This window comes from Pongo abelii, chromosome 2, assembly GCF_028885655.2.
Source record: "Pongo abelii isolate AG06213 chromosome 2, NHGRI_mPonAbe1-v2.0_pri, whole genome shotgun sequence".
Taxonomy (NCBI): Eukaryota; Metazoa; Chordata; class Mammalia; order Primates; family Hominidae; genus Pongo; species Pongo abelii.
In genome coordinates this window covers 186,040,008-186,062,889 of record NC_085928.1, presented here as the reverse complement: position 1 = coordinate 186,062,889, position 22,882 = coordinate 186,040,008, and the positions used below count along the sequence as shown (strand labels likewise).

The 22,882-nt window shown below is 40.9% G+C and overlaps 1 long non-coding RNA gene and 1 pseudogene across 3 annotated transcripts in view; both read left to right on the top strand.

Moving 5' to 3' along the window:
- The window catches only part of LOC129058731 (uncharacterized), a 301,795-nt gene that overhangs the window by 10,010 nt on the left and 268,903 nt on the right, over nt 1-22,882 (top strand). For all 3 annotated transcript variants that reach the window (XR_010139305.1, XR_010139304.1, XR_008524064.2), the window contains exons 2-3: nt 2,425-2,547; nt 4,416-4,507. This is a non-coding gene — a long non-coding RNA (uncharacterized LOC129058731). The remainder of the gene's footprint in view (nt 1-2,424; nt 2,548-4,415; nt 4,508-22,882) is intronic.
- Nucleotides 11,574-15,320, top strand: LOC129058385 (etoposide-induced protein 2.4 homolog; annotated as a pseudogene).

Below are 22,882 nucleotides of genomic sequence, written 5' to 3'. Positions count from 1 at the left end.
ATATGAAGGATCATACCTCTATGTAAAACCAGTACTCTTTTGTTTCTCATTTCTTTTTTAAAAAATTCTAATACTTTAACCCAATGTATCCGAAATGTTATGTAAATATGGAATTGATGTAATATTATTAATAAAGGGTTTTTTGGTACTAAATCTTTCAATGTCACTCTGTATTTGAAGCTTCTATCACTTCACAAATGCAGACCAGCCACATTGCAGGTGCTCACTAGCCCCATGTAGGCAGCAGTTGCCACACTGAAGTGCAGCTCTGGGGGCTCTGACTCTTCTGACTTCAGGGACATGAAGGGCCTAACTTCCCTTTTCTGCCAGAGGAAAGAAGGGAACACCCTCTTCCAGCCAATATCTATTCTCAGGCCCAAGGGCGAGAGAGGCAGTGGGCAGAGAGAGAGAGAAGGGAGATGCAAGCAGGAAGTGTCCACAGGTAGAACACTTTCTCCCACCTAATGCTTCAGGGTGACCTATTCCCCCCTCCAAAGTTCAGACAGTGAACAAACGACATAAGGCCCCAGAGAAGGGAGCCCAGGTCTTCAGATTTATCCACAGCCTTGACCTCTGGAATTTAGATGTGGAGGACATAGGTTAAAGGCAAACTTCTTATTTTGTAATTTGGCCCTGGTCCTAATGGTCAGACTGTGGTTCCTTCTGTGGCATGGGGACCATGTGAGGTTAAGCACCAATCCCATGCATACATGTCTACATGCATTTCTGTATAACTCAACACCATCTGACAAGAGATATAACTTTAAAAAAGGGGGAAGAATATCAGTACCTACAGGGTGCCTTCTGTTTGCCAGGTAAACAGTAATCAGTCTGTCATTGAATCCTGACATCCTATCTGCACTGGGTATATGTATTAGTTAGCTGTTACTGCATAAACAAACACCCCAAAATTTATTAGTTCATGATTGAGCTGGTCAGCTATTTTGGCTGGGCTCAGCTGGGCCATTCTTCTGGTCCCAGCTGGGCTCTTTCAGGCATATGTGGTTGGCTGCCTGTTGAATAGGTAGCTCTGCTTCTAGTGGTGAGCTGACTGTCAACTGAGGCGCTTTGGTTTTCCTCCCCATGATATCTAATGCTCTAGCAGGTTAACATTGGTTTGTTCCTGTGGAGATGGCAGAGTTCTGAAAGAAAAAGCAGACACATTGAACAACTTTTGTCTCTTGATCACAAACTGGTACACTGTCTTATTCATAGCTTTCTATTGGCCAGAGCAAATAAGGCCAATGAGATTGAAGTTTTGGGAAACAAATTCTGTATTGGGGGGAGCTATAAAACTACGTGGCTAAGGACATGTATGTATACAAGGAGGAATGAAGAACTGCTGCTGTTTTTGCAATCAATATCATTATGTATTTTCTTTCAGATACTTTACATGACCATTCTAGGTCAAGGAATTTGTCCAAAGCCCCACATCCACTAAGTGGCTGGGCTGGGACTCAGGATTAAATCTCCCTGACTCCAAAGTCCAGGTACCTCCATATACCACATGACTCATACAGCTCCCCTAGTCCTGCAAGGTCCTGGAGAGTGACACTTCCACAGTAGAAGCAGGATTCCTGTGAGGTTCTTGTCCATCTAGTACTCTTCAGCACTGGGAATAATCCCCTCCAGAGAAGGCTTCTGAAGTGTCTTGGAAGGACTTGGAATAATTTGGGGAAATGGCAGAGCACTGAGTTTAGAAAATCAAGACCTAACATTATATTTTTCATTTCTCACCACAGGAGAAATTTGAAAACATGTATAATGCACTCCACATGTCGGCAAATTCTTTTCATTCCTTTTTGGTATTTGTAGGCTATTTATGATTTTCAACACAGACTAAATCAAAATAGTGTGCCTGAAACAACCTCATACTCTGAAAGCAAGTGACATAAATATAGATCTGTTGAAAAAACATTTCCTCCTTCTGCAGTTTAGCTGAACAGCTGAGTGTGTCTTGAAGTTGTCCTTTGATTTTACCAGAGCAGAGCTCTAAGATCTAATATCTCAACAGATCATATGCATGTCAGGCTATGACATCATCTCAGAAGGTTGCCCATATCCTAGGCCTGGGGGTGGAGTGGTGAAAGGGTTGCACTGGCAGTTGGGTAGTCATGGGTCCACAGGTGAGATTCATTCATCGGGTGAAGTGTTTTGGGGTCCTGATGTTTATGGCAAATTAACATATATATGTTACTGAAAGTAAACTGTAGAACATTATAAATAATAAATCTATATATAAACTAAATGTCAACAGTTATAATTCTTATAATTTATCATCATTGTAAGTATAATTATTATTCATATCAGTATTAGAAGCAATAATCGTTGCTGCAGCTGTTGTTTTAAAAATGGTGATAAAAACACTGAGTAAAGCTCTGTGGCCTCCTCCTGTTGCTGTTTCTGGGACTGCTGGCTTACTAGTTCGGTGCAGACTTGGGGCCTTTCCAGTGAAGCTACAGCTGGAGAGAGACTTCAGGTAGTCTGCTGTGGCTAAGGAAGAGCCTGAATCAAGAATGAAAGCAATGATCCTATGAATGTAGTGAGGTAAGATGGTTCTGGGGTACCATCCTACCATTTTGAAGGAGATGGGCACACACCACTTAATGAACCAGTGGAAGTCTATGGTGAATGACAGGGTTTGTTCCTGATGCAGATCAGATTCTGATTTGATGGGTGGCGAGTCCATGAAACAGACACACCTGAGATAACATGCTCCTGCTGGCTCTGGCCCAGAGTCTGTTACAGCACCTCCCCCTAAGAACATAGACAGGGTTCGCCCTTGGGTCTCTGGCTGGCCTCATGACCAGTTGCCCTGCATTTGGAGACATTGTTGCCAGCTCTTCTGGAACAAAAGCCATGTCCATATCTTGGGTGGAGGGGAAACAAGCTGATAGATCACCATCTGTTCCTCATTTCTTAAGGAAATGAGTCACTTCAATTATCAAGTCTTAATTCACTACTACTATAAAAGGTACAACTTTCATTGACTAAAAATCAAATAAATATTTTTGACTTTTGTAAATTAGAGTTAAATATAAACAAAACACTTTATTTTTAATATTCTAATAATATCGAGCTATAAATTTAAAGAAAATTTAAATGGTTAAATGGGTTTAACTGTTATAAATGGTATAAAATAAATTTTTCTTATATTTTCTCATATTTTATATACTTTTCTGTGTAATTGATGAACTAATTGGCAACTATAACACGTTGCCCTTTCTTTTCCCCTCCCTTTGTCATTTTTTCTTTCTTCATTAGTTACTTCTTTCCTTCCTTCCTTCCCTCCTTCCTTCCCTCCTTACTTCCTTCTTCCCTCCCTACCCAATTCAATCTAATAGTCATTGAGCAGGCCTTAGACAAGCAGTAATAGCTTTAGAGCATGTCTGTAGGTGCATCCCAAGGACAGCTCATGTTAACAGTCCATATGAGGATAGCTTTAGAGTGGGAAGCAAGGCAATACAGTAACAGCAGCAGTGGTGGCCTTCTGAAAATGGCTTTGTAGCAGTATGTCAAGGGCAGCACTTTGGGAGGCCGAGGCAGGCAGATCACCTAACGTCAGGCATTTGAGACCAACCTGTCTAATATGGTGAAACTCCGTCTCTACTAAAAATACAAAAATTCTCTGGGTGTGGTGGCGGGCACCTGTAGTTCCAGCTACTAAGTAGATTGAGGCAGAAGAATCTCTTGAACCCAGGAGGCTGAGGTTGCAGTGAGCCAAGATCATGCCATTGCACTCCAGCCTGGGCAACAAGAGCAAAAACTCTGTCTTGAAAAAAAATATGGTCATAAACATTTAAAAACGGAGGCAGAAGTATAGTTGGTATAATTGTAACCCTGTTCTGTTTCTTGGGTCATGGTCTTATAATTTTATCTTTTAAACAACTTATTCTCACACCAACAGTTAGAATTTTTCTTTTAGAAATGTAGATAAATCACATCACTGTTGCAGTACCTATGACTTCCTAGCTCACAGAGAAGTCTGATTCTTGTTAGAATAGAGGCCCTGCAAGATCTCATTCCCCTTCTCTCTCTAAAGTCCATCTAATCTCACTTCCTGTGTTCTTGGCCATAATCACTTGGCCCCATCAATAGGGACCCCATTGCTAGGCTTGCTTTTCCCCTCTCTTTGATAAATAAAGTTATCCTTTCCCCATCTCCTATCTCTTCAACTCCTGTATGCAGCAGAGTCAACTCATTCCTAATTTTCTTGTCCTTGGAAAAAGTATTAAAGTATCCTAATTCATTTATGTTGACTAGAATAGTTCATGTCTTCTCCAGAAATTCTGAACCTATTCTTTTTTTTTTTCTTGTGGAGTCTCCTCCTTATATGTTCTCCTTATTCCAAACTGAGATTAAGCCCTGCCTCCATTATTAAGCATATCATTTTTTGTCTATCCCTCTTATTCAAGGAAGAATCACAAGCAAGTAAAAACAAGTAAAAAGACTTGAAATCCAGAGCAAAGAAATTGGTCAATGCGTAGAGACTCCATTCTATTGTAAGGTACTGGTATTTAGAGCCCTTTCATACCAAGCTGTATCACCATGTTTTCTGGTTAACTGAAAAGTCAGGATAATATATATTACAAACTTTTATCTCCATTGTATATGGTGTATATAATTCTCATGCAATGTAAATTGTATTAAAAATCAAATATCCTGCACGAACAAAATGTACTTCAATTTGCTTTGATAATTATACAACTTAAAAGATAGTGTCATCTAGAAAGGAGCACATTAATTGAATGGATAAAATGAGCAATTTGTACTTTGATGTTTCCTATTTTACTTTATGTGTGTAAATTTATGGGGTACAAGTATGATTTTGTTACATGAATATATTGTGTAGTGGTGAAGTCAAGGCTTTTAGTGTGTGTCCATGTATCCACATTATTTAGCTCTCACTTATAAATAAGAACATGTGGTATTTGACTTTCTTTGTCTGAGTTGTTTCACTTAAGATAATGGCCTCCATTTCTATCCATGTAACTGCAAAAGATGTAATTTCATTCTTGTTTATGGCTCAATAGCATTCTATTGTGTGCATATATATATCACATTTTCTTTAACCAATATCTTTGCTATGGTGAATAGTGCTGCAAGAAGCATAAGAGTGTGGGTGTCTTTTTGATATAATGATTTATTTTCCTTTGGGTAGATACCCAAGGTGGAACTGCTGGATAAAATGGCAGTTCTATTTTTAGTCCTTTAAGAAATCTCCATAGCAGTTGTTTTCCATAGCAGTTGTACTATTTACATTCCTACTGTGTCTGGAATTGGTGGGTCCTTGGTCTCACTGACTTCAAGAATGAAGCTGGGGACCCTCACGGTGAGTGTTACAGTTCTTAAGGGTGGCGTGTCTGGAGTTTGTGCCTTCTGATGTTCGGATGTGTTCGGAGCTTCTTCCTTCTGGTGGGTTCGTGGTCTCGCTGGCTCAGGAGTGAAGCTGCAGACCTTCGCGGTGAGTGTTACAGCTCATAAAGGCAGTGGGGACCCAAAGAGTGAGCAGCAGCAAGAGTTATCGCAAAGAGCGAAAGAACAAAGATTCTACAGTATGGAAGGGGACCGGAGCAGGTTACCACTGCTGGCTCAGGCAGCCTGCTTTTATTCTCTTATCTGGCCCCACCCGCATCCTGCTGATTGGTCTGTTTTATAGAGAGCTGATTAGTCCATTTTGACAGGGTGCTGATTGGTGCATTTACAATCCTTGAGCTAGACACAAAAGTTCTCCACATCCCCACTAGATTAGCTAGATACAGAGTGTCGATTGGTGTATTTACAAACCCTGAGCTAGACACAGAGTGCTGATTGGTGCATTTACAAACCTTGAGCTAGATACAGAGTGCCAATTGGTACATTCACAATCCCTTAGCTAGACATAAAGGTTCTCCAAGTCCCCATCAGATTAACTAGATACAGAGTGCCGAAACCCTGAGCTAGACACAGAGTGCTGATTGGTACATTTACAAACCTTGAGCTAGATACAGAGTGCCAATTGGTGCATTCACAATCCCTTAGCTAGACATAAAGGTTCTCCAAGTCCCCATCAGATTAACTAGATACAGACTGCAGATTGGTGCATTCACAAACCCTGAGCTAGACACAGAGTGCTGATTGGTGCATTTACAAACCTTGAGCTAGATACAGAGTGTTAATTGGTATATTTACAATCCCTTAGCTAGACATAAAGATTCTCCAAGTCCCCACCAGACACAGGAGCCCAGCTGGCTTCACCAAGTGGATCCGACACCAGGGACACAGGTGGAGCTGCGTGCCAGTCCTGCACCGTGTGCCTGCACTCCTCAGCCCTTGGGCGGTGGATGGGACTGGGCGCCTTGGAGCAGGGGGCGGCGCTTGTCGGGTAGGCTCGGGCTGCGCAGGAGCCCACGTTGTGCAGGGGAGGCTCATGCATGGGGGGCTGCAGGTCCCTAGCCCTGCCCTACGTGGAGGCAGCTAAGGCCTGGTGAGAAATCCAGCACAGTAGCTGCTGGCCCAGGTGCTAAGCCCCTCACTGCCCAGGGCCGGCAGGGCTAGCCGGCCGCTCGGAGTGCCGGGCAATCGAGCCCACGCCCACCCGGAACTTGCGCTGGCCCGCAAGCGCGGCGCACAGCTCTGGTTCCCGCCCCGCGCCTGTCCCTCAACACCTCCCAGCAACCTGAGGGAGCCGGCTCCGGCCTTTGCCAGCCCAGAAAAGGGCTCCCACAGTGCAGCCGCGGGCTGAAGGGCTCCTCAAGCACGGCCAGAGTGGGTGCCAAGGCAGAGGAGGCGCCAAGAGCAAGTGAGGGCTGCGAGGGCTGCCAGCATGCTGTCACCTCTCACTACCAACTGTAAGTGTTCCCATTTCTCAACATCCTTGCTAAAATTTACTTTTTGTCTTTTTAATAATAGCCATTCTGACTGGTGTAAGATGATATCTCATTGTGGCTTTGATTTGCATTTCTCTGATGATTAGTAAGGTTAATCATTTTCTTCATATGCTTGTTGGTCACCTGTATGACTTTTATTGAATGTCTATTAAAGTCTTTGCCTGCTTTTTAATGGAGTTATTTTTGTTGTTGTTATTGAGTTGATCAAGTTCCTTGTAAATTCTGGATGTCAGTCCTTATTCAGATACGCAGTTTACAAATGTTTTCTTCCATTCTGCAGATTTTTTGTTCACTCTGTTGATTATTTCTTTGGCTGTACAGAAGCTTTTTAGTTAGATTAAGACCCATTTGCTTATTTTTGTTGTTGTTACTTGTCCTTTTGAAGTATTAGTCGTGAATTCTTTGCCTAGACTGATGTCCAGAAGAGTTTTCTCCAGGTTTCCTTCTAGTGTTTTTATAGTTAAATTTATTAGTCAAAAACTTACATGTAAGTCTTTATCTTTAGTTGATTTTTATATATGCTGAGAGATAGGGGTCCAGTTTTACACATCTGTATATGACAATCCAATTTTCTCAGCACTATTTATTGAAAAGAGTGTGCTTTCTGCCGTGTATGTTCTTGTCGACTTTGTCGAACATGAGTTGGCTGTAGATATGTGGCTTTAGTTATGGCTTGTTTATTCTGTTCTGTTGACCTATGTGTCTATTTTTATATCAGTACCATGCTGTTTGGGTTACTATAGCCATGTAGTATAAATGAAGTCAGATAATGTGATGCTTCTAGCTTTGTTCTTTTAGCTTTGTCTATTCGGACTCTTTTTTGGTTCCATATAAATGTTAGGATTGTTTCTTCTAATTCTGTGAAAACTACCTTCCTATTTTGATGGAGATGGCATTGAATCTGTAGATTTTTGAGGGCAGTATGGTTATTTTAATGACTTTGAATCTTCCAATCCATGAGCATGGGATGTTTTTTCATTTGTTTGTGTCATCCACAACTTCTTTCATCGTTGTTTTATAGTTTCCTTTGTAGAGATCTTTTACCTTCTGAGTTAAGTATATTCATAGGTATTTTATTTTTATTTTGTAGCAATTGTAAATGGGATTGCCTTCTTGATTTCTTTCTCAGCAAGATTATTATTTGTTTTCAGAAATACTACTGATTTTTCTACATTGATTTTGTATTCTGAAACTTTACTGTATTCATTTATCAAATCTGAGAGTTTTTTTGTGGAGTCTTTAGGGTTTTCTAGATGTTAGCTCATATTATCAGCCAACAAAAATAATTTTACTTTCTCTTTTCCAGTTTGGATGACTTTCATTTTTTTTCCTTGATTGCTTTGGCTAGAATTTGCAGTACTAGGTTGCATGCAGTGGTGAAAGCAGGCATCCTTTTCTTGTTCCAGTTTTTAGAATTAATGCCTTCAGCTTTTCCTTTTTTAGTATAACATCGGCTGTGGATTTGCCACATATGACCTTCATTATTTTGATATATGTTCCTTCTGTGCCTGATTTGTTGAGGGTTTTTATTATAAATGGATGCTGAACTTCATCAGATGCTTTTTCTGCACCTATTGGGATGGTCATGGGGTATTTGTCTTTGATTCTGTTTATGTGATGTTTCACATTTATTGATTTGCATATATTGAACCATCTTTGCATCCCTTGCATAAAGTCCACTTGACCATGGTGTATTATCTTTTTAACGTGCTGTTGGATTTAGTTTGCTAGTATTTTATTTTTGCATCTATGTTCATCAGAATTTACAAAAACATTTTAATATTAGTCATATTTACATCCAAATACAGGTGTGAATAAAATAAAATAAAACTGCAGGTAAAGCAGTTTGACTATGGACAATAATTGTTTCTCAAAATGAAACTGAAAAGGAGAACTCAGGGTCTCAAATACTCAAGAGGTTTTTATAAATATATGCTTGTACTAAGACTATCAAAAGCCAACAGTATTTTAGATCTATTAGGTAGGCCTTTGGTAAAAATACCGGCAACTATACATCTTATCATGGTTCATCTTCAAATTATAAAAATATATTTGAGATAGGGTAATGGAAAAGACTGCTGACAAATGAGATTTTAACTGAATTTTATTTTCATGTTGGTTAAAGTGATGTTGGTTATATGGATTGCAGTTGTCTTGAGAAATAACTGAGACCACAGGACTATTAGTGCATATAAACAAGTCACCCATTTGAGTAGATGCCCTTTGCGGGTAGGTTATAGGAGAATCTACTGTTATTTTGAAATAGAACTTTTTTAAAAAAGAAATGGAACTAATATCTTAGAAACATCTACATATCCATTTCTTATTAAAAATATTATGAGGTAGGAAACAAGTCACTGTCAAAATAATCTAGCTATTAAAACCATACAGGATACTCAAAATTAGAAGTTTTGTCTCACAGTGGGCTAATAAATGGAACCTACAGTGTTAATGCAGCAGAAACTTCATTCCTAGATCTGATGATGATAAAATAAAAAGGGAGTAATAAAGTATTTTAAATGCAAATATAAACAACTATTTTAGTATGGAAAACCTAATTTTATTGGTGTCATATCTGTATGATTATTTCCAACTTGTTGTTCCAGTAGCCCACAATTGTGTTATAGCCTAAATAGTCATATAACAGAAAAGATGTTTGAGATTATAGTTCTTACATATCTATTTGTTACATGTTCCTTTACTGATCAGTTATGACTCATATTCCACTGTAAATGAAATACAAATGGATTAAACAAGAATGAATGAATTTTTCTCTTATGTAAACTAAATAATCATAAGAAAGAAATAGTTATGCATCTGTGATGCAGCACTCTGAGACTCATGACTGGGATATCAATGTTAGAATTCAAACCCTAATTTTATGCCCCAATTCTGATTCATTTATGCAGCCATTCAATAATGAATTACAAAGGGCTTGCTATCAGGCAGACCCTTGGCTTGGCACTTAAAATAGTTTGGGGAAAAATAGAAATGGTTTCTGTTTATATAATATTCATAGTCTTATAGTCTGGTAGTAGAAACATAAGTTAAAAATAATTAGGCAAATAAAGTATAAATATTAGTACTATGAGGAAAAATTTTAGGATATTATGAGAGAATGTTTAGTAGATTGTAGAAATAGCCACAAATACTTCCTCTTTCTGTATTCATGCTCTTATAATAGGACATTGCAGATCATATTGTATAGAGATAAAGTCTAATTTTCACTTAGATGAATCATGTACCTTACTTTGGCCAATAAGTCTTTAGCAAAGACTTGAGAAGTATTTGCCTATTGAGGATTTCTCTTTTGCCATATGTTGAATTTGAAACCACCACAAGACTATAGAAGGGAATTAAAATGTTCCATTTTTCAGACAGCCAACCCCCAAATATGTGAATCAGGCCATTCAGAACCAGCCAGGCCCAAGCCAAACTGCCAAATGGTCTCAGAACCTGTATCTGACCATAGAGATAGGAGTGAGCCCAGCTGAGACCAGCAGAAGAACCATACAGCTGAACCCAGGCCAAAATACTGATACACAGAATTGTGAATGAAATAAATAGTTTTTATTTAAGCTACTAAATCTGGGTTATTTTGTTATGCATCAAAATCTAATTGGTAATAAAGGATGTTAGGGGGACCTAATTTAGCTTAAAGAAACATGGAAGGCTCCTCCGGGGAAAGTATCTGATGGAGAATGAGAAAGTCAACTAAGAAATGGCAGGAGGAATATATTTAGACAGAAGAAAAAGCACATTTGAAAGCTTTGCATGAGGAAGAGCTTAATATATCTGAGGAAATAGGAGAATGTCAGTTTTCTTTGTTAGAGTTCTTCCTTGTTCCTGAATCTGAATGTCTTTCTTCCCCACTCTGCTTTGCACATGGCCTCAGATTTGAATTTTGATAATTGGGTTTCTACCCAATTTTCTATGTTTAATAAACACACACACATGCGCACACACACACACACACACACACACACACACACACACACACACACACACCCCTACCTCTTGATCATCTACCACTGAGCTGCTCTTATTCTTACCATACTCTCTTCACTGGACCACAGTGTTCCCCCAACCTTGAGCTTGCTGGTTCGGGTCTTGCTATCTGATGACAAACTTTCCTGATGCCCGTTTCTTGTCTGGGTGTTGAGAATTGACATTCATAGGTTTGCTGTCTACTGTTTCTTACTACACCCCACTGTACAAGTTTGAATGGGAAGAGTAATTGTAAAAGATGATCATGAAGACAAATAGGTAGGTGATAGAAAGACAAACAGATTTCTGAGCAGTTAAATGAAAAAAGTAAGTTACAGAGCAACATCTATAAGATAATCTAATTTTTGTACAAATAAAATAATACATTATTCTATTTATTATCTACTACCCACATATATGCGCACACACACACACACACACACACACACACACATACACACACCAACTTAACAGTGGTTGCTTCTAAATCCATAGTCCTAGGATTATTCTTTTCTTTGTTTTCTATCCCTTTATATTGTTTGAAGAAATTGAATTAAATTTTCTAAAGAATGCTTACTCAGGAAATATACGTTTATTAATTTAATAAATAACATTTAATAAATATACATTTATTAATTTACATCTACTGAGATATATACCAAAAATTCAAATTTACTTTGGTCAGTTCATAAAGACCCACATCTAGCACTTACGGGTATGGTTAAGGGAGGCAAAATCAAACAGGACTTGGGGGTGCCAATGTATGTGACTAAACCTCAGGAGAGACAAACTAGTTAAAAACTAAGTATAATGTTTGCACAGTTTGCAACATATCATCAAGTTGGTAGGCTCTCACTAGGCTTTAATGTTTTATTACATAAATCTATGTCTACAAGCTAACTCTTTGTTTTTTTCCTTTAAAAAAGTAAACAAAGAATAATTAAAATATGCTTGTTAATTAAATTTCTCTATTTTGAATTTTTGTCCCTGGAGAGAGGGAGCAAGTAAGGTAAATGCAATAACTTGATACTTTGCTTTTTCTGAGAGATTCAAAGTCAAAATAATAAAGCAGTGAGAGCCTAGTTTTTCAGCACTTTATTCTTTGCATGTAAACATACATAAAATATGTTAAACAAACACCCACATATCTAATCACATTCCAATTACCTTGTGAGGTTTAAGGCAGGTTTTACCATTCTCCTTGCTTTTGAAATTGTGGAAGCTGAGGCTCAGCATTAAAGGAGTCAGCTAGGGTCACACACTGGGCCAACAGACTAAAGGGTTTTTTTGCAAAGATCAATACAATAATTATCTGGATAAGTTTAAATTATTCCCCCAAGGACAATATTTCAACTCATACTTACATTTCTTTTCATGAATAGTTTCTTCAGAGGACAGTTTAGTTTATGGGACAGTTTTATTACAAAGTATTTGGCCCAACTAAATTTGATTTTCTAGATGACTAAGTAGCCATTTATTGTAGGGAAAGATTTTAGATAATATGAAAAGGTCAGGTAAGAGTTGAAATATGTAAATTTCATGTCATCATTCATTTTAAGTCAACTATTTCTTCATTATGTAAAGAATTTTCTTTTGATTTCTGTGTCATACACTCAAGTAATATGACACTGTTTCATTTTGTATTGATAAAATAAATAGAAATTTGGGCTTTCTTCACAGAAGCATAGCCATCTTCAAGCATTTACATAGCACTTTATATTTCTAATCTACTTTATCATTTTTATATTACTCATACCTTTCAACAACCTAGTGAATATGTCAATAGTATTAACTTAAATAGGAAAGAAAAGACATAGAAAGTTAAATGACTTCTCCCGATACATAAGATTTTATGTTCTCACAACCTCATTGAATTATTAGATTAAAATGATGCTTCTAATCTTCTATGTTCTTTGTTTATTGTTAAATATTTTATATGAATTTAATAATGATTATAGTTCTAGGAAAAAATAAGGAACCAAATTTTCTTTTCATATCATAGCATAAATTGTATCAGGTATTTTATTTTAAAAAATTGGTTTTGCAAATAATAAAAATATATTTTGTTGATATCTAAGGATTAGTTTTCATCAGATTCTACTTTATTTCACTTTACAAATGTTCCTTTGTGTAATTTACTGTATAAACACCTCACCTCTATGAATTACTTAAGAGTTGAAGTAAATTACTACAAAGTTAAAAATTCTCACCAAATTGAGTTTATCTAGATCTGATCATTAGTTAAGAAATACATTTTAATTCGGCTCATGTACCATTTATTTCACCCCAACAACTCTAGGTAGGCATCGCTATCAGAATAGCAAAATTTGGTAATGTTGCAAAAATAGGTGAATACGTTACAAATCCTAATAAAATCTTTGCTATGCAATTGCCTTAAGAAATAATGCATACCCTGGGACCTTCTCTGGGCTAGGACACTACTTGCCTTTCTTCGACGTTGTGCCTCTCCCTATTGCTGGGTTCGAGCATCTAGTTTTGAGACGGTAAAAATACCCCAGATGGAGTCTTTGATTCCCCTGTCAAGGTCCTGGAGAAAGGTTTGACACAGTCAGTAAGCCATCTCTTCACCACCCATACTATCAACTACACAGAGGAGAGAGAAGTGCCCCCAAATCTCTCACCATGAAGGACTCACAGCTCCACCACCAGGTCTCTGGCCAGTCCCCTCGCCCACCACTGCCCTGATAAGCTCCTCCACCCCTGGCCACAAGCCCCGCCAGGGTGCTCCCAGGGCAGGGACCACTGCGCCCAGAAGGGCAAGTAGCCTCCTAGCACAGAAAACAGCCCAGAGTATAGAGCAGAAGCAAGAAAGTGAGCTATGTATTGTTAGCAGAATTTTCCAGTGTTGCCCTTGGAATGGGCTTCAATCTCCTCTTGTTTTATGGGGTGTTTATTCCTGTGCTTCAGTCAGTAACAGCCCGATTTATTGATGACCAATTTATTGATCATTACATGGAGATGTTTGCTCATGGCTGGAATTCTTCCTCACGTCAATTTCCGGTGTTCTTTGGGTGTTCCACTGGTTTGTGCTTTGCAAAGTTGTGAATGCCATTTGATTCCAGGATACAGTTGACCTGGCATTTGAGGTATCAGGGAGAAAGCCTCACCCAGTCCCTAGTGGGAGGTGCTGACATGGTCTTCACCCTTTTACTGACATGGTCTTCACCCTTTTGCTGTAGGCTCTTTTCCTGATTCAGGGAATGTTTGTGACTCTCTTTCCCATCCGTCTTGTTAGTCAGCTGGTTAGTCTCTTGCATATGCCACTTCTCTCTCACTGTACCACTTCGAATACCCTTGGTTCAATAAAGGAATTGAAATGCATCAGCTGTTGTCTAACATAGAAAGGAATTGGCCTTACTACTTTGGATTTTGTTTGCCCTTGGCTTTTCTCATAGCACTGCAGCCCTCATATATTATCAGCCTCTTCCAGTTGTGCCTCTTCTCCTTGGTGGTCTTGTTAGGCAACAGACTCTTCCACAAGGCAGTCTACCTGCAGTCTGTCCTGAGCGGCTCAAATTCTGCAGAGAAGTTCCCGTCACATCTATCTCCTGCCAAACTGAAGGCTGCTGCAGGCCGCTGAGTTGCCTGACATCCAAAGGATATGGGTGGGATTGCAGGAGACTGTGGCAGCTCTTTTCCCTGTTCACCTCCCCCTGCCAGGGAAGGCAGGACCCACTCTGCCAAGGACCCTCTGCCTATTCTCTTCTCTCTAAGGAATTGGAATGTTTGTCTCTGGTGCCTGTAAGGCAGGATCTTCCTGGCATCAGTGTGTGGATTTATTTATTTATTTATTTACTTATTTATTTAGATGGAGTCTTGCTCTGTCATTCAGGCTAGAGCACAGTGGCGCAACCTCTGCCTCCCAGGTTCAGGCGATTCTTCTGCCTCAGCCTCCCGCGTAGCTGGGATTACAGGCACCCGCCACCATGCCCAGCTAGTTTTTGCATTTTTGGTAGAGACAGGGTTTCACCATGTTGGCCAGGCTAGTCTCGAACTCCTGACCTCAGGTGATCCACCCGCCTTGGCCTCCCAAAGTGCTGGGATTACAGTAGTGAGCCACTGCGCCTGGCCCCGTGTGTGGAATTTTAACACCACCATTGAGTCTGAAAGGACCAAAGGTTTTTCTGCAGCTATTTTCTCTATGCCTGGACTGATTTGAATATTTTGTTTTTCTCCTTGTGACATTTACCCTCTCACCTTTCCTTCCTGCCTTCTACCACCCTTGGATGAATGGATCTTGTAATTCTAGCTGTTGTATTTTGTGGATTTGTTATTTTTGTCATTTTTCTGTGAAGCACATACATTGGATGTGGGAGGTAAAGGAGAATCTCAGTTGCTCCTCGTCACTGCAGTCTTGTTTCATTTATCTTGTAACTCAGGTTAGGTATTTGTCTCTCTTGCTCCACTGCAAAAAAAAAAAAAAAAAAAAAAGAAAAAAAACAACATATATAGATATAGACATAGACATAGACATAGACATAGATATAGACATAGACATAGATATAGATATAGATATAGATATATACATCCTGAAGAGATGGGACAGGAGAAAGGACCTCACAGCCAGATCTGCTGAGTGCAGGTCACAGGGGATATGATGGCTTAGCTTGGGCTCAGAGGCCTGACATTCCTGTCTTCTTATATTAATAAGAAAAATAAAATGAAATAGTGGTAAAGTGTTGGGACGGTGAAAATTTTTGGGGGATGGTATGGAGAGATAATGGGTGATGTTTCTCAGGGCTGCTTCGAGTGGGATTGGGGTGGCATGGGAACCTAGAATGGGAGAGATAAAGCTGAAGGAAGATTTTGTGGTAGGGGGTGATATTGTGGGGTTGTTAGAAGAAACAATTGTCATTTAGAATTATTGGTGATGGCCTGGATACAGTTTTGTATGAATTGAAAAACTAAACGGAATAAGAGAAGGAGAAAAACAGGTATTAAAGGACTAAGAATTGGGAGGACCTGGGACATCTAATTAGAGAGTGCCTAAGGAGGTTCAGCATAGCCTTGCCAGCAAAGATTATTTATTTACTTTAAGAGTTAAGAGTGGCGGTTTGGGGATAGCACCAGGAGATATCAGCTGTGATGGCTTGGAGAAACAGTGTAAACTGGCAGTGTAAACAAGAGCAGGGCATGTGTGAGTAGTTGAGAATGGTGAATAGGAGTAAGACTAGACAGAAGATAGTAGGGATGACAAGTTTTTTGGGGCACAGTCCAAGTTGCTCTGGTGTCTGGAATGAGACTGGGGCCTAATTAAAAAGGAGCATCTATACAGGAGCTCAAATGGGCTGTACCTTGTAGCATTCTAAGGACAGGCCTGAATTCTGAGAAGGGAAAGTGGTAAAAGTATTGTCCAGTCCTTTTTAAGTTGGTGGCTGAGCTTGGTGAGGTGTGTTTTTAAAAGACCATTAGTCTGTTCTATCTTTCCTGAAGACTGAGGACTGTAAGGGATATAAAGGTTTCACTGAATACTAAGAGCCTGAAAAAAAGCTTGGCTGATTTGAGTAATAAAGGCCGGTCTGCTATCGGACTGTATAGAGGTGGGAAGGCCAAACCGAGGAATTATGTCTGACAGAAGGGAAGAAATGACCGTGGTGGCCTTCTTACACCCTGTGGGAAAGGCCTGTACCCATCCAGTGAAAGTGTCTACTCAGACCAAGAGGTATTTTAGTTTCCTGACTCAGGGCATGTTGAGTAAAGCTAATTTGCCAGTCCTGGGTGGGGGCAAATCCCTGAGCTTGATGTGTTGGGGAAGGGAAGGGGCCTGAATAATCCTTGAGAAGTAGTTGAATAGCAAATTTGCCAGTCCTGGGTGGGGCAAATCCCCGAGTTTGATGTATGGGGAAGGGAGGGGGCCTGAATAATCTGTGAGGAGTAGTAGAATAGCAGATGGAACACTGAGAAGTTATTTCCTTGAGGATAGATTTCCATGATGGAAAGGAAATGAGAGGTTCTAAGAGGCGGGCTAGTGGCTTGTACTATAGCATAACCTGCCTTTGCTGATGTGTGGCGATTAGGCCTGGTGGAACTGCCATCAATAAACCAAGTGTGATCAGGGTGAGAAACAGGGAAGAAGGAAATGTGAGGAAATGGGGTGAACGTCAGGTGGATCAGAGAGATGCAGTCATGACGGTCAGGTGTGGTTTCAGGAATAATGTGTGAGGCTGGATTGAAGTCTGGGCCAGAAACAATGGTAATTGTGGGAGACTCAACAAAGAGTGAGTACAGCTGAAGGAGCCGGGGAGCAGAAAGTGTATGCGTCAGGTGTGAGGAAGAAAATTGATTTTGGAAATTATGAGAGCTGTAGAGAGTGAGTTGAGCATAGTTTGTGATTTTAAGGGCCTCTAAAAGTATTAGGGTGGCAGCAGCTGCTGCACAGAGACATGATGGCCACCCTAAAACGGTAAGGTCAAGTTGTTTGGACAAAAAGGACGTGATCCCGGTCCTTGTGCAAGAATTCTGACTGCACAGCCCTGCACTTCAGCTGTGTGTAATGAAAAGGGTTGGGATGAGTCAGGGAGAGCTAGGGTGGGGGCACCCTCTAAAGCTGTCTGCAAGGAATGGAAAGAGGAGTGGGGAAAGGATTTAGGATCTATGGGGTCAGCTAGGTTTCCTTTTGTGAGTTTATATAATGATTTTGTTAGGATGGCAAAACCAGGTATCCAAAGGCGAAAGTATCCAACCATGCCCAGGAAGGAAAGGAGTTGTTGTTTTGTAGAAGGGGTTGGGGTTTGAGAGATTAGTTGGACACGACCAGCAGGGAGAGCACGTGTGTTTTTATGAGAATTGTGCTGAGATAGGTAACAGATAAGGAAGAAATTTGGGCTTGACTGAAGTAATGGGGGCTGTCTGTGAAGCCTTGCAGCAGTACAGCCCAGGTAATTTGCTGAGCCTGATGGGTGTCAGGGTCAGTCCAAGTGAAAGCGAAGAGAGGCTGGGATGAAGGGTGCAAAAGAATAGTAAAGAAAGCATGTTTGAGATCCAGAACAGAATAATGGATTGTGGAGGGAGGTATTGAGGATAGGAGAGTATATGGGTTTGACACCACGGGGTGGATAGGCAAAACAATTTGGTTGATAAGGCATAGATTCTGAACTAACTCATAAGGCTCAGCTGGTTTTAGGACAGGTAAAATGGGGGAATTGTAAGGAGAGTTTATAGGCTTTAAAAGGCCATGCTGTAGCAGGCAAATGATAACAGGCTTTAATCCTTTCAAAGCATGCTGTGGGATGGGATATTGGCATTGAGCGGGATAAGGGTGATTAGGTTTTAATGAGATGGTAAGGGGTGCATGATTGGTCCCCAAGGAGGGAGTAGAGGTATCTTACACTTGTGGGTTAAGGTGGGGGGATATAAGAGGAGGACGCAAAGGAGGCTTTGGATTGGGAAGAAAGGCAGCAATGAGATGTAGCTGTAGTCCAGGAATAGTCAGGGAAGCAGATAATTTAGTTAAAGTGTCTCGGCGTAATAAGGGAACTGGGCAGGTGGGGATAATTAAAAAGGAGTGCTTAAAAGAGTATTGTCCAAGTTGGCACCAGAGTTGGGGAGTTTTAAGAGGTTTAGAAGCCTGGCTGTCAATACCCACAACAGTTATGGAGGCAAGGGAAACAGGCCCTTGAAAAGAAGGTAATGTGGAGTGGGTAGCCTCCGTATTGGTTAAGAAGGGGAAAGACTTACCCTCCACTGTGAGAGTTACCTAAAGCTCGGCGTCCGTGATGGTCTATGGGGCTTCCAAGGTGATCGGGCAGCATCAGTCTTCAGCTGCTAAGCCGAGAAGATCTGGGAAGGAGTCTGTCAGAGAGCCATGGGCCAGAGTTCCAGGGGCTCTGGGAGTGGCTGCCAGGTGAGTTGAACAGTCCGATTTCCAGTGGGGTCCTGCACAGATGGGACACGGCTTAGGAGGAATCCCAGGCTGTGGGCATTCCTTGGCCTGGTGGCCAGATTTCTGACACTTGTAGCAAGCTACTGGGGGAGGCGGTTCTGGAGGAATGCCTGGCCGCTGCAGTTTAGGCGTTTGGAAGTTCTTGTGTGCTGGAGATGTGGCTGGGGTTTGTCTCACAGTGGAGGCAAGGAATTGCAACTCAGAAATATGCTGCTACTTGGCTGCCTTTACTCTATTATTGTACACCTTGAAAGTGAGGTTAATTAAGTCCTGTTGTGGGGTTTGAGGGCCAGAATTTAATTTTTGGAGTTTTATTTAATGTTGGGAGCAGATTGGGTAATAAAATGTATATTGAGAATAAGGTAGCTTTTTGACCTTTTAGGGTCTAGGGCTGTAAAGCATCTCAGGGTTGTTGCCAAATGAGCCATGAACTAGGCTGGATTTTTATATTTGATGAAAAAGAGCCTAAACACTATCTGATTTGAGATAAAGAAAAAGGAGCATTAACCTTGACTATGCCTTTAGCTCCAGCCACCTTTTTAAGAGTAAATTGCTGGGCAGGTGGGGAAGGGCTAGTCATGGAACGAAACTGTAAGCCAGACTGGGTGTTAGGAGAGGAGGTGATAAAAGGATTATAGAGTGGAGGAGCGGAGGCTGAGGAAGAATTGGGACCTAGCTTGGCCTCGTGAGGAGGGGAGAGGTCAGATGGGTCTGTAGAAAAGGAAGATTAGAAAGACTCAGTGATGCTTGGTGTTGGGACTGAGGGGACAGGTGGGAGGGAAAGAAGGAAGATTTGGGATGAGTTGCATTGGGAACAGAGACTGGAGAGGGACCGATGTGTAAAAGAATGCCTGGGTGTCCGGCACCTCAGACCGTTTGCCTATTTTATGACAAGAATTATTTAGATCTTGTAGGATGGAAAAATTGAAAGTGCCCTTTTCCGGCTATTTGGAACTACTGTCGAGTTTGTATTGGGGTCAAGTGGCATTGCAGAAGAAAATAAGATGCTTAGATTTTAGGTCAGGTGAGAGTTTAAGAGGTTTTAAGTTCTTAAGAACACAGGCTAAGGGAGAAGAAGGAGGAATGGAAGGTGGAAGCTTGCCCATAGTGAAGGAGGCAAGCCCAGAGAAAAGAGAGTAGAGACACGGAGAAGGAGTGGGGGGTTCTTGCCCTCCAGAAGAGCAGAGAAGGGATCGGGGCATGGAAATAAGGGGTTGGGTTACAGAGATAAGAGGTCGGGGCATGGAAATAAGGGATCAGGGCACAGAGATAAGAGGTTGGGGCATGGAAATAAGGGATCAGAGCACAGAGATAAGAGGTCAGGGTTCCTGCCCCTCCCCCAGAAAAGCGGGACTTGCCACTAAGGGTGAAGGAGAAGGGGTTGAGGGGTTCTTGCCCCTACCCCAGAAAAGCGGGACTTGCTGCTAAGGGTGAAGGAGAAGGGGTTGAGGGGTTCTTGCCCCTACCCCAGAAAAGTGGGACTTGCTGCTAAGGGTGAAGGAGAAGGGGTTGAGGGGTTCTTGCTCCTCCCCCAGAAAAGCAGAGAAGGGGTAGAGACACGGAAAGAAGGGGTTGGGGTTCTTGCCCTTCCCCCAAAAAAGCAGGACTTGCCACTAAGGGTGAAGGACCAAGGCAGGTGTCCCTTCCTGGTCTGACACCTCTGAAACCTGGGTGAATAATCAGAGAGGCATCCCTGCAATGATTAAACACCAAGGGAAGGCTGCCTTCCCTAGTCCATGACTGGTGCCGGAGTTTTGGGTCCACGGATAAAACGTGTCTCCTTTGTCTCTACCAGAAAATGAAAGGAATTGAAATGAAGAGAAGGGAGAGATTGAAGTGTGGCGCCAAGATTGAAAGGAGAAAGAGATTGAGGGATAGTGAGGGAGGTTGGAGAAGAGAGTAAAAAGAGGCTGCTTACTGGATTTGAAATTGGTGAGATGTTTCTTGGGCTGGTCAGTCTGAGGACCTGAGGTCGTAGGTGGATCTTTCTCATGGAGCAAAGAGCAGGAGGACAGGGGATTGATCTCCCAAGGGAGGTCCCCTGATCCGAGTTACAGCACCAAATTTCACTCATGTCCGTGTGAAGAGACCACCAAACAGGCTTTGTGTGAGCAATAAAGCTGTTTATTTCACCTGGGTGCAGGCAGGCTGAGTCCAAAAAGAGAGTCAGTGAAGGGAGGGGTGGGGCCGTTTTATAGGATTTGGGTAGGTAAAGGAAAAAGGGAGTTTGTTCTCTGGCGGGCAGGAGTGGGGGGTCACAAGGTGCTCAGTAGGGGAGCTTTTGAGCCAGGATGAGCCAGGAGAAGGAATTTCACAAGATAATGTCATCAGTTAAGGCAGGAACAGGCCATTTTCACTTCTTTTGTAGTGGAATGTCATCAGTTAAGGCAGGAGCCGGCCATCTGGATGTGTACGTGCAGGTCACAGGGGATATGATGGCTTAGCTTGGGCTCAGAGGCCTGACACTGTTCACAAGGACTTGTAAGTTGTGTTCTTTGACCAATGCTACTTTTTAAAAATAATAGACTTCATCGTAGGAAACTCCCTTCACATTCTATAACCACTATATCCTCTGGTTGCTTTGGATCTAACAGTAAAACTTTGTTGTTACTAATCCTTGTGGTTCCCTTACACCTGGTACTATGGATGAAATGTTTGTCTCCTCCAAAACTCTTGTGGAAATTTAATAGCCATTGTGACAGTATTAAGAAGTGAGACCTTTAAGTGGTGATTATGCCATGAGGAGTCTGTCCTCATCAATGGATTAATGCCTTTATTGCAGGAGTGGTTTTCTTATAAGGAATGAGTTTGCCCCCTCTTTGCCTCTCTCTTTCTCTCTCTCTGTCTCACACACACTCTCTTTTCACCTTTCTACCATGTGATGATCCAGCAAGAAGGCCCTTACAAGATGGCAGTGCTTTGGACTTCCCACCCTCCAGAACCATGTGACGATAAATTCCTGTTTATAATACACCACCCAATCTAAGCTTTTCTCTTATATCAGCATAAAATGAACTAAGACAATTGGTAAATATCTCTGTAAAAATTCTTTTTACTAAATCTTCTTGAACTACCTTAATTTACTTATGCCATCTATTTCTTGCTGAGACCCTAATGCAGTCACATTTTTATTATTTACTCTCTTGCTTTCTTTTGATATTTTTTCTTCTTGAACCCTTTCTTCTCTTAGCTACTGTGACTGTATGCTTTGCTTCTTTTCTTCCTAATTCATTGATTTATTCTAAGTCCCTTTTACTAGGTCCTTTTCTTCTATTCAACTTTGAGATATTGAAGTGCACTATGGCTTATTCCTGGACCAGTTCTAGTCCCTAAGTGAAAAATTTCCCTAAATCGTCTCATTCAATCTCATGACATTTTAATAACATCTATATGTTAATGACACTTTATTCCTAGCCCTGACCATTTCCTGAAATACAGATTTTTTAATATCACATATCTAAAATATATTTCTCCACATGTATTTCTGATAAGAATCTTAAAATTAACAGTGGAGCCTTGCTTTAACTTTTTGTTCCCCAGTTGTCTCTATCTCAGTAAATACCACCACCATCTACCCTACTACAAAAGCCAAATATCTAATAATTAATCTTGATTTTTTATTTTACTAATATCCCATATCAGTTTTAACAGCAAATCTTGCAGACTCAACCTACAGAGCGTAGTTTTGAAGCTATAATTTTCTTTCCACCCCTACTCCTAACGGATTCAAGTCAAAGTTTTGATTGTTGCCTTTCCAGACTGCCCCTGTCCTTCTAAAATTTATTTTTCAAATAGCACTCTTAATTATCTTTTAAACATAGAAGTCTAATCAAGTCTTTACTCACTTCAAATGTCTTCTCATCATTTACACTAAAATGCAAACTCCTTATCCTGATTTATAAAGCTTGGCATGACAAAGCATTCTCTTGGTCTCCTAATACATCTCATTCTACTCTTTCTCTCTCCCAACCTGTTGTAGTCACTCTGGCCTTCTGTCTCTTCTTTAAATATGCTAAGCTCACTTTTATCTTGAGACCTTCACACAAAGTGCCCCCTCTGCTTGAAATGGGTTCCTGTAATCTTTACATGTCTCTCTTCTCGCAAGTCTCAATTTAAATATCCA